At 35.9% G+C, this 13,106-nt stretch overlaps 1 protein-coding gene across 1 annotated transcript in view; it reads left to right on the top strand.

Annotated features, from left to right (window-relative positions):
- LOC117172797 (fatty acyl-CoA reductase 1-like) overlaps positions 1-13,106 on the top strand; it is a 48,479-nt gene that overhangs the window by 20,262 nt on the left and 15,111 nt on the right. The window lies entirely within an intron of this gene.

The following is a 13,106-nucleotide window of genomic DNA, read 5'->3' as shown; positions in this document are numbered from 1 at the left end:
TTACGTAATTTGTGGACGGCCCCTTACCGGTAATGACGATGATTTTCCTGCTGAAATTGCCGAGAATATTACCACCTCTAGTATCGAGAATTCCGACGTCAGCGCCATCTATCGTCGTTTAACTTCATTAAATTAGAGAGGCATGGGGATTCCCACCTGTCAGTTGCTTTTTGTGCTTTTTTGCTAAATCGTATTAAATAAGTTCAAATTCGTCTACAATGGTGTAATTTGTTTCGGAGGAGATACAGTCCAAGTCCGGTAACTTTCCAACTTCGGGGCGGTAGGGGCGGAAAATTCCAGGAATTACACTTATCGGATACAATCATGATAAAAAAAGCACATGTAGTGGGAGAACCACAATTAGTGTCCGTGACGTACATGTGATGACGTTTTAAGGGGAGTGTACACTTATACAACTTATCGGACTTTAGTGTATATCAGTAAAAACAAATTTTTTTCGTGTTTTCTGTTGCTGATTCAACATGTTTGACCGAAATCTGCTGACTTCAGCGTGACGCAGTAGACGAGATCAAAACTATTCTCCAACTTCGGTGAAACTTTCGTCGAAATATGTTTAATTTTTAACTGTTGCAAGTCTTGCCTGCCACAAATTTTAACTTTTGTTTTTCCTATGTTGTTTTAAATCTGGTGTCCTAATTTATAGTTCGAAGTCACTCATAATTTGCCGTTTTCCTATTGCTGCTGAGGACGCCGTAGCAGACGGCAGCTTTTATTCCATCGTAGGATAAACTTTCGCCACATAGAATGTCATCTTTAACAACGGGAAATTTTACATGCAAAAAAATTTAACTTAAGTTTTTTCTGTGATTAGTGTTCTATGAAGCGAGAATAGGATATACAATACTTACCTTATTTATACGATTCTACGTAAGACGCCATTTCCGTATGCGTTTTGCACGTCACAACGCAACAAAATATGTAAATGATTCTATAAATAATTTTTTAAATAACTGCAAAATTATCATAGATTATTATCAGCGAATTCACGGTGGCATCCGTTTATCACTTGCCTCAGTTTTCCTATTCCGATACCAAATAAGGCATATCAATAAACAATTACAAAAAAAAGAAAGGCTGATTTATGTCGTTTTGTGAACCACTTAATGCTCCCGTGGCGGACCGAAGGAATCGAAAGAATCCTCTACAAAGTACCCTTAAAGGCCCCACAGAGTCCCCTTTTGGTTCCTTCTTTAAAAACTAAAAAAAACCGCAAGATCAACTTTTAAATGGTTCAAATTCGGATTCTACGTTAAAATTTTCATTAGAAACACACGGAGTAATCGCAATACTATTTGTTGCAGCGTTAAAAGCTTTAAAAAATAAAATACCTGTCATTTACATGGGCCGAAGGCGGTTTCAAGTTCATCTTCTTTTAGTAGCAGTTCATAGGCGTTCCGTTGGTAGCTTTAAGAATTTTGTTTGGATGCTAGCGCCACGCAGTGGAAAACTCAGGCAACAACGCTGCGATGCAAGTGAGAGAGAATTTTATTTTTAAACTTTGCGCGCAACATACTACTTGTGCTCTTATGGATGCGCTTGAAGTCACCTTCAGCAGAAGTTAATGACATTTTTTTAAATTTGTAATGCTCCAAAAAAAAAGTATTGTGATTACTCCGTTAACGTAGAATCCGAATTTCAACAATTTAAAATTTGATCTTGTTTTTTTTTTGTTGAGCTTTTTAAGAAGGAACCGAAGGACTCAGTGGGGTCTTTAAGAGTACTTTGTAGAGGCTCATTTCGGTTCGCTAGGGTCATTTTTCATCAGTTACCCGATTTTATGTGAATAAATAGATAGTAAGCGTACATACATCAACCGCGAAACCGTCAGTTTTGAGTGTTTCATAGATTTCGTCATTTTTGTGCGACCGTTCGAACAGCCTTAACAAGTTTAACAGTTCAAAAAAATATATTTCAAAACCTCATTCAGATTCCTTCAAGCTGAATGACCATTGCGAAAGAATGATTAGAGTACTAAAAATTGCAACCTCCGAGTGAGGCATCATATTTTATTCGAAATCAGTGTTTCATGAGACTGTAAGGCCGTCTTGAAAGTGATTCGTGATGTTTATAATATATTTGCCCGTGAAAACATGCTACTGACGTGGCAGTCATCTGCTTGGCTGTAATTGGAAATGTCGTATGGCGCGAAATTTGAAAATGGTTCTACACTTCTACAGTAAAATTAAACTACTCTTAATATTACAGTGCGACGGCGTTCGGAAGTACAAAAGAACCGCGTTTTAGATACCAGCGGTAAAAAAAGTTTTCACTTATAGACGGTTACCTATTTTAATCTATAATCCCAAATATCTTCTAAAGTACTTTATCTACGAAGAAATAGTCTAGATAAAGGTTGACAAGGATCGAGGGGGCATTTGACTGTACCATCGATTTTGACCTTGAGGTCAATTTTCAAAGTCAAATAGAGGTAAGACCCTTTTCTTAAATGAGAACCTCTATTATTGACTGCGTATTTGAAAAGAGCGCGAAATTTCACGTTAAAAAGACCTGTGGAAAAATGGTTTTTATGACCTTGGAAATGTCAAAAGTTAAGGTCAAATGTCTGAGAAACGACCCGATGACCTTTTTCGGAATTGTCTTGGTTTTTCGGGGTAAACAAACGTTCAAGATGCTTCAAAAAAGTCGATGAAATGTGAAGGTATACTACACCTTGACCATCGTGACATTCAGGTCAGTTTTCAAGGTCTCTTGAAGGTCAAGAAGATTTTTCTTTGATTGAACTCTGTGCCCGGATGAATTAGCGTTACCCAGAAACGACGGCGTAGACGTAGTAAGTTCTGTTTCCTTTTGGGTGCTTTCTTGTCGTAAGTTCCCTTGCCTCTCACGTTTCGGGTGGTTGATTAAAGTGAGTCCCATTGCCTCTCACCATTGCTACCAGTGTTACTATCAGCCACGGAGTAACTGTTCGAAGTGCTCTTCATTGGCTTGAAGACACATATTTAGACGTCTTCAAAACCGTCCACAGTTTTCAGCAAAGTTTCTTGAGATCTAGAGCTACCCAAATGCTTTCCATCAGATCTTCTCTTGTTGTGAGTCGCTGAGCAAAAACTACATTTTTAACTACAAATTAACTACAAATTTAAGTTCAAAAACTCACGTTCGACGAGTGCAAAATGTGGCGGAGCAGCATCTTATTGAAGACACATTCTTTGTCTTCTTGCTAAGTCAACGTTCTCCAATAGTCCAGGTAAATGCTCCCTTAACAACTCTAAATATCTGTGCCAGTCAACGTTTCCGTAAAAAGAGTAGGGTCCAATTAAATAGCCATTTACTATACCGCACTACACCATAACACTATCAATTTTCATGATTCATCGGTCTGTATCAGTGAGGATTTACGTCCGACCAATAATGATAGTTATGTCTATTGAGCTGTCCGTCGCTGTAGAATTGACTTTCACCTGGGAAAAGTACATATCAAAAGAAACTAGGATCATTCTGTACCATTTGCAAAGCCCATTGACAACAATTAATACGCGCTAAAATATGATAGGGCCTTAAGGCTTGCGTTAGAGTAATGTGATAAGCATGATAGTTCAGAGATCTTAAAATTCTTGATACTGAACTTTGTGGTATACCTTATCTCTCTTTCAATTTTTATAGTACTGATTTGTGGATCAACATGAACAGCTGCTAGAACAGCTACAGCTGTAGTATGTAGTATGTCTTCTGCCTGGAAACCGTTCAGCGGAAAATCTTGATGTAGCGGCGTGGTTCACGTGACATTGCCCTAAAATTAGTATCATATCAACGATTTCAAGGTAAGTAATCAGCCATATTGCGAAATTTCTTTGGAAACTATTAAAATATCACAAAAATGGATAATACCTAATTTTTTTCAATCTTCAATGATTCAAATTACGAATATGGAATCGGCAGCATTTAGAATTTTGAAATAATAAATTTTTCCTGCATGAAGCTCTGAACAATATTATTATTTCAAAAAACAAAAAAGCTTAACACCAAATGGTAATAAAGCCGGAAAGAAGCATCAATATCAGGGAAACAAATGCCTCGCGATGGAGTGTGAATTTAGTCAACTACTTTTTTGACGGAATCGTTGAATGACACACTTACTTAGAGTTGTTAAGGGACCATCCACCTGGACTATTGGGGAATGTTGACTTAGCAACAAGACAAAGAATGCGGCTTCAACAAGATGGTGCTACGCTACATTTTGGCACTTATCGTAGTGAGTTTTTGCACTTAAATTTCAATGATTGATGGATTAGACGAGGTCCATTCGAATAGGTCCAGTTCTCGCGAAACTTCGCTGAAAACTGTTGACAGTTTTGAAAGACATCTACGTTTGTGTCTTTAAGCCAATGGACAGCAATTCGTACATTTACTCCATGGCTGATTATAATACTGGTAGCAATGGAGAGAGGCAAGGAGACTTACTTACGTTAATCAATCTCTCGAAACGTGAGAGGCAAGAGTTTCTGGGTAACGCTAAAAGTAAGGACAAAGTGTCTATTTTTTTGTTACTAGTCACAGTCAAAGTCTTTATATCTCATCCGAAATGATTGTTACTGCCTGGGTGTGTGTTGGGGGGGGGATGTTGCGATAACAATCCACAGCCTGAAGTCTAAAAATAAAATTTATCCGGACACAGAGTTCAATCTAAGAGAAATCGTCTTGACCTTTAAGTGATCTTGAAAATTGACCTGAAAGTCATGATGGTCAAGGTGTTGTACACCTTTACATTTCATCGATTTTTGTGAAGCATCTTGAACGTTTGTTTACCCCGAAAAAATCAAGTCAATTCATAAAAAGGGCATCTGGTCGTTTCTCAGACATTTGACCTTAATATTTTACCTTTCCAAGGTCACAAAAACCATTTTTTCACAGGTCATTTTCGACGTGAAATTTCCCACTCTTTTCAAATCCGCGGACAAAAATGGAGGTTCTCATTTGAGAAAAGGGTCTTACCTCAAATGTCCCCCTCGGTCCTGGTCAACCTTTGTCCGAACCATTTCTTCGTAGATAAAGTATTTTTGAAGATATTTGGGATTATGGTTTAAAATGGGTCACCGTGTATATAATTGTCTCACGGTAGTAAAAACATGACATTATATTAATAAATGATACACGTATTCGGACGTAAAAATATCCTGATAACAATAATTACAATAATCCCTAAAATGCATTCGGTGAGCTTTATTTTTTATTATAGTTCTAGGCTGAAATCGGTTAATTAAACGCATCTGGACAATTACTCTGATAAACCAAAATTACTAAATAAAAATAATAAATTTTAAAATAATAATTAATAAACAAAATCATTATATAAAAATTACTCTGAAAAATCCTACAAAGTTAGGTGTGGAAAAAAGTATGAGAGCGGAGGACGACTGGGCCCTCTGAAAATCTATCTGATAAAGCATTCATCATAATCTCTTATCCAAGCTATTTTATGATCTTGTGAGGAGGGGAGAGAATTCCATTCGTCCCCCGCCCCTATTTCCAAAAAAATATTCTTAACCTGGTGGGCCCAATTATACTACCTTGATCAAAAAATTCCCGGAATTTATTTTTAAAATTAAAAATATAAGTTTATTCTTGAATATGGATGTGGTCCCCTTCAAAGTAATTCCCATCGACTGCCACGCACTTATGCCAGCGCTTGATCCAGCTCTCAAGACATTTTTGATACTCAATTTTCGGTATGCCCATCAGTGCCGTTTTCGATTTTTGTATTACCTCCGATCGGCTGCTAAAACGTGTTCCGCGTAGTGGTTTTTTCAGTCGATCGAACAAAAAAAAGTCACAGGGAGCTAAATCTGGCGAATTTGATTGCTGCGGAATTGTATTAGTTGAGTTTTTGGTGAGAAACTCACGGATAATGATGGCATTGTGCGACGGTGCATTGTCATGGTGCATTGCAAAAATCGAAATTCGCAAAAAAACAGATGCACTCACAATTGCGTTACATTTAAAAATGTCATGATTCCAGGAACTTTTTGATCAAAGTAGTATTTTTGTTTAATGAGTACGAACGTTTCAAATTTGTCCAGATATCTTAATCATAAATAACATTTTTTTGGGTATCGATCATCATGCATCTTCAAGATTTACTCGATTCAGTTAAGAATTCAACTGAAAACTCGAACCCCCAGTTGAGAGGTACCTTCTTTAAACTTAAAATAGTTTCATCCAAAGTAATATGCGAGTCAAGATAAGGATTTCGTGAATCATTAATTTTGAATAATTAATATGTAGGTATTAGGTTCGCGGGCAGGATACATAGATCGTAGGTATATTTTCTACGTGTCTAGATCTATACAATCCTTAATTGATAATTTGGGTTCAAAACTATTAATAAAGTATCGGGTTTGAATTTTTGCTGTTCACAATTTTTAAATATTTGCTTCAACTTTCTTTTGCTGCTTTGACAATCCTCACCAAACCATGGCTTTGAAAAACCGAGCTTTTATTAGGTGTTACAATAATTCATAACTGACTTTATGTGTCTGCGATATTTTTAATTTAATTATTTGCAAGTTCGTCTATCGTCAAGTTTTGATAATTAGAAACCGAGGGATACTGTACATTTTCTTTAAATTTTTCGTATTTTTCGTTTTTTCCATTGGTAATAAGAACCACTTATTGTGCTAGTATGATTAAATGCCGAGTCATATAGAAAAGTTATCGCTATATGGAAATGATCAGTACCTGCTGGGACCTTTAACACTTCGAAATTATCAACTATTTGAGCACCCAATACATTATTCCAAGCTAAACCAATAATCGATGAGTTTTGTGCGCCTGAAAAAAGTAAATTGAGCTGGACAATCATCCCTATTTCTTTCATTCAAATCAAACAAATCATTTTTTTAAAGCATTCAACCATCAATTTGCCTCTTTTATCTTTTTCATGGTCCAGGCTCGATCTAACGCTAAATATACTCATATTATTACTTATAGTTTCTTCCCCTAATTGATTTAAATCTTCAACCTTGCAATTAAAATACCCTCGTTTTGTTTTAGGCCAATTTGAATATTTTAAGGAAATATCTTTAATCACTTCATTTATATTATTTAAAAAGTTTACAATATTAGAGCCAAGATTCGAGTATATTGATCCCAATATAATATTAAAAGAAGCATTATTTTAAATCTTGACAAAAATATATTCATCAGCCACACATATAGTTTCTGTTTTGAAATTACCCGAGTGTTTGTAATGATAAGTAGACCTCCATTTGCTCTTTCCATGGTTGATTCCTTCGTAGCCACATTATGCATCACTTAACAGTCCGATTTTCGATGAGGATAGATAATTTTGGGGGCGAAGTAAGCCACGTCTCACCAACACATACAATATCCTCAGTGGTAGTATGATTATAGATGTCATTCAAATTCTTGAAACCTCTGGCATTCCAGAAAATAACCCTTGTTGATGCTTTTGATAGAGCATCCCTCACGCTCTCGGAATCATCTTGATCTCTCCTTTCGGGACTTCTTGAACAAAATTCTTAAATATTTTATCCTTAAGATTGTGTTTCGGTTTCTTATTATTATCAACATCAGGTAATATGATATTAGAGGGGCGTCCCCTTTTCCTGCTAGCTGTTGAGCTTGTCGAAGCCATGGAGTCACAATCATCAGATTGATATCCATCACCACTATTTGCTGCAAGTGATTTTTATATTGATGATAAATCATAATAATCGTTATTCAAAAGAAGGCAATTTCCCTTGATAAGAGACGACTTTTCAAATCGCTCCAATTTAAGTTGATATCCTCTTAGTTTCTTACGTGTCTCTCTCTCTCTCTGTTCCAGAGGAGATCATTTGAAAAGGACACCTTCAGAGACCGCAGATTTTTTTCATTTTGAAAATTTTTGTCTTTGCATTTCGAGTTGGTAAACGTAATTAAAATTAGTCTGAAACCCTGATTCTTTTCAATCCTAATGACCTTCTCAATACAATCATTTAGTATGTCAATATTAGCTTTCTCAAAAATAGTATTAACTGAATCAAAGAGATTTTTTGTTGTTGGTCGGATCATCCTTCACGTCTTTGAGTACGATGTTCCTGGCTCTCTCTTTACTTTCTATAAACCCAATTTTTTCCAAAATTCTCAACTTATTTTGGAACATCCGATTAACAGTAAGGCTACACTGTTAGAAATATTTGGTTGAATTTTCGACCAAACGTGGTTCAAATTTTATACAATTGAGATGACGGATGCAACAACCCGACAAGTGCTCCAAACCGCGTAGAAGTATTGTCCAGCCGGGAAAATCTATCGATAAAAAAAATTGGTCGAAACGTAAAATGAAATGTACATTCGTTTTCAGCTCGAAGCGGCCGACAAATTGTTCTTATGAAACTTTTTGATTCTATAATTATTACTTAAGATAGCAAATTGATTCCGAACGAAAACCACGTTTTTCCAATTTCGACCAGTCGGTCGAAAATTGTGGAAATCGGAGCAAGTTGAAGTCAGTACACGCTGCCGCTGCAGTGCTCCGCTTATCGGCCTTTGTTCCTAAGCAAATAGCCAGTAGCGGCAAAGAGCAACACAATGCTCCAGCGGGAGCGTGTTTTGACTTCAACTCGCTGCCATTTCTACAATTTTTGACCAACTCTCTTTAAATTTTCAGAAAAACTTTCTCAAAGTCTAGTGAACAACTTTCTCGTGGCAAGTTATTTCAACTAGTATTTTTTCGATGACTGTTCCACTGGTCGAAGTTGCAAAACGTATTTTTCGTTCGGAATCAATTTCCTATTAAATAAAAACAAACATATTTGCGTTTTATAGAAAGTGCGTTGTTTCTAGTGATTGCTTATATATTGAGAATACACTGTACAAATTGCAAGCATTTTTATCAACAAACGGCCGAATAATCGCGAGTTGTGTTTTTCAAAACATCGATTTTTCATCAGAATATTTTCCAAGTTTTTATTGTTTATCTTAAGTAATAATTATCGAATGAAAAAGTTTCATAAGAAAAATTTGTCGGCCGCGTCAAGCTGAATACGTATGTATATTCTATTTTACGTTTCGACCACTTTTTTTATCGATAGATTTTCCTGGCTGGACAATACTTTTACGCGGTTTCGAGCGCTTGTCGAGTTGTTGCATCCGTCATCTCAATTACGGTGGTTGAAATTTCAACTACTTGTGAATGAAAAATCAACAACACATGTAATGGAAATTTCAAATATTCAGTTAAAAATTCAACTAAATATAAATGAAATTTCAGTAAAGCGAAAAAAATTTAATTCGGCAGAATTAGTGAATTTGAAAGCAAGTATAATTTTTACTGAGATTGGAAATTCACTATCATGAATACTTCGTACGTTTGTGTGGTGAGATCCATAAGATTAATAAAGTGCATATATATTATTTAGAAAAATATCAGCTTAAAAGAAGAAAATCATAAGGTACATTGGAATTATATTACAATTATGAATTTCGCGTCCGTTTATAGACCAACTTTTCGATACTCGTTTTTGTAATTATAACCTAAAAAAGCATACAGCTGTTAGTACTGATACTATGAATGAAATTTTCTTATTGGAATAATATTATTCTTACGTAACTTTTTTTCTAAGTTAAGGCTGCTTCTTTTACTAAATAGTATATGAATGTCCTTTGTTATTTTCACGGATCTCACGACACAAAGAAGGAGTCGTGAGACTTTCTCACGTGGGGTGCTGGCTTCGCGAAATATGATGGCGCATGGGTGCATGCGCATCTTCATTAATTTTCAACTACATTGGATTGAATTTTATTTCAATTCTGTAAATGAACAAAATTTCGACCCCAAAAATAGTTGAAAAATGGTTAAATTTTCAACATATTTGTAACAGTGTAAAACTGAAGTGTAAATTTACATCCTATGACGATGGAAATTATTTGATCGGCGTAGCACATAGTAAATAAGCAGAATTCTGTGAAAATACATATTTTCCTTCTCAACCTGCATCCGCCATTAAAAAACCATTCAGGACGTAAATTTCCTGTCGTTGACCGTGAAATTACGTACGGGTCGTAAGTCAACACACAGTCAAAATAATTTTATTCAGGTTTGGTCCCCCTAAACTGTTCCTAAACTGTTCCGAAGTGGGCTATCCGCACCTTTGTCCTTTTTTGTATCTGATTATATCGGAACCTATCCGTCATTTTAAACAGGGTTTCCTCATACTATATGAACCAAATTACCCACACGTGGTATTAGACTACCCAAAGGAAAGAATAGTACACATATCATATACCTTCAATAGAAAAACAAAAAATGTGAGAAACAAACCGATGGATGAAAAAACAAGTGGCGAATGCATAAAAAGTTGAATTTACAAAAGTGTGACTATGAGAACCAACCAAGAGTGCACTGTTTGACTGTCCAATGGAAAAAATAGTATATGTAGACTGCAACTTTAATAAAGAAAGAAGTGGAAACAAGATACGAACCGATAGACGAAAAAACAACTGAAGATCACAGAAATAGTTAAAGTGAAAAAAACAAATGCTACAACGGTACACGGAGAAAACCTTATCACAAGAATTGTATTATATACCGTAATTCCTGCGCTATATATCGTAATTATTACATTAATAATAGCGTAAACTCGTGATATTGTACATTGCAAGATTTTACATTATATTATTATTTTATTATATTATACATACGAGGGTTCTAGTAGTGGCCAATCAATATTAGTGCATTATAATATCCTGAAAATCCCCGGAACCTGCTTGTACGTTATCATATTGCTCTTTATTTTCATTCAGAGGTTTTGCGATATCATTGTGCGATATCTTTTTCTCCGTGTAGACGTCCCTAGAATATGGTGCTCACTACTTCTGCGATATTAGTTGTTTTTTCGTCTATCAGTACGTTTCATATGTTTATTTGTTTTTGAGGTGGTGGCCACTGAATGGTAGTGGCTGCTAGCTTCACACCCACTGTGCCGGTGTGGACCGCACGGAGTACGCTCAAGGTTTTAGATTTTTCTCCTATGTTCTACCCTTGCGATTCTTCTAAAAATTGGATATGTTATACAAGATGAATTAAAAGATTTTTTCGGGGAAAAATGGTGCACGTATACCAAGCACACCCCATAAAAAACGTTCCTAAAAAATTGAAAAACAAAATTTTTAACAGTTCTATTCGCAAAAATTAGTTCAGAATTTTTTCCTAACATTCTACTATGGAGACCCTAACATATTTTTCGTTCACCGAATTCGGACAAGTAGTTCTTGAGAAATACTTATATTCCGATTTTTCTTCTAGCACCCATAGCTCCTATAAAAATTATTTCTCTGATACAATATTTTGGGAAATTTGCTCTTACATCAATGCCAACTTACTGTAAAAATCTCAAACATATACGAGCGGGGGCAGCACATACATGCTTATCCTGCTATGCCCTTTCGGACATTTCCACTTATTCCAGAATTCTACACTTTTAAAATATCAATATTCAAGATCACTTTTATACGTTTATATTATTTTCTCCAAAAAGTTGTCTGCACTCCTATGTCAAGCAATATGCTAACATTCCAGACTTTTTTCACCTATATAGCAGCATTTCCGCGTCTGCGAGGTCGTGCCGTAAAAATTACTACTCCGCGAAACGTTTCAGTAGTTTTTTTATTCTATTATATTGATTTTTAGTTGAAAAGTTGTCGTACGTCAACAAAAACAGTCAAAAGACAATTGAAAAACATTGACGCATGCAGTCTAACGGCCAGCGACTTTTTGAAATGCGCAAATCGTGGCTATTTAAACCGTTTCCAATTCGAATGCACAATATTGCGCAATATACTCGACTCAGCACTCGCGCATTGCAGCTGTTCCAAAGCGAGAGTCTCAACCGCCTCTCTCTCTCTCTCTCTCCTTGAGCTGATAAGCTGCATGGGCCAGTAGTTCTGGGACTTATTAAACCGCGAAACCTTGAGAATCGGGGGTATTTATCCGTGTTATTATTGACTTCATCTTGACGACTCGCGAAAGAGGTTGAAGTCCTTCCAGCCCTGAAATTCTGGAATGGAATTAGGGTAGGGCAAGGTTCCTTCAACCAAAAAATGTCCCCTTTCCAGGGTTTATTGCACGACAAGATTCACTATTCAGGACAGTTTGGAAGATTCATATAAATTAATTCGATGCGTAGTAGTATTCTATCACAGAAAAAACGAAAGATAAAGTTTAAATCGATTTCGGGTGAAAGATTCACCGCAACAAAAATTAACCTTGTTGGATAAACTTTACATGAATCGAAGATAATTTCCAATTTTTAGCCGTGCCTAGATAATCTTTCGCCTTATAATCGCTCCATTTTTATTCGTGATATAGCGAGAATTGCGATGCCAGCGCTATGTATCGTCGTTTAACTTAGTTAAGTTGGAGAAAAGTGGGGATCCCCATATGTCAGTTGATCAGCTGCTTTTTGCTCTTTTCTCTAAATGGTATTAACCCTCAAACCGTACACTGGTGCGAATTCGCATCCTAAGTTTTTTCATTTTGTTGGCATTTACGCAAACACAGCTGCAGCGGATTATGCCCTCATATATCAAATATATATGTTAAATATGTGTCATATATGCTAGTTGTTTATTATATGTTCAATATATTAAATCATTAATATTAACATTGCAAAGAAACCAATTCGCACCAGTGTACCGTTTACGTATGCTGGGTTGGAGTGTACCGTTTGAGGGTTAAATAATGTTTTCCCATTGCTGTTAAGGTTGCCGTAGCAGACGACAGCTATCATTCCATCGTAGGATAAACTTACGCCAAATAGCATGTAAACTTTAAGAGCGGGAAATTTTACATGCGACCAAATTGAACTTCAGTTTTTTCTGTGATGCATCTAAGGCTGCGCAGGAGTAAAAAAAAAATACTTTCACATATTTCCATCGATCCGCATTCCCTCAGTTGAAAGAAATATCCATTTCCATTCATCGCAGATTCATTTGGAACAATGAGTCATTCATTTTGTTTAAAATGTATATTAAATGTATGTATGTAAAACAATTTTAACTTCATCTTATTAGAATTTCTTTGTCTTCATTGAATCTTTGTTTCAATTCAAACTGCATATATT

The sequence above is a fragment of the Belonocnema kinseyi genome, chromosome 5 (genome assembly GCF_010883055.1).
Source record: "Belonocnema kinseyi isolate 2016_QV_RU_SX_M_011 chromosome 5, B_treatae_v1, whole genome shotgun sequence".
NCBI lineage: Eukaryota > Metazoa > Arthropoda > Insecta > Hymenoptera > Cynipidae > Belonocnema > Belonocnema kinseyi.
The sequence above is the reverse complement of the archived record's forward strand: the minus strand, read 5'-3'. Positions and strand labels throughout refer to the sequence as shown.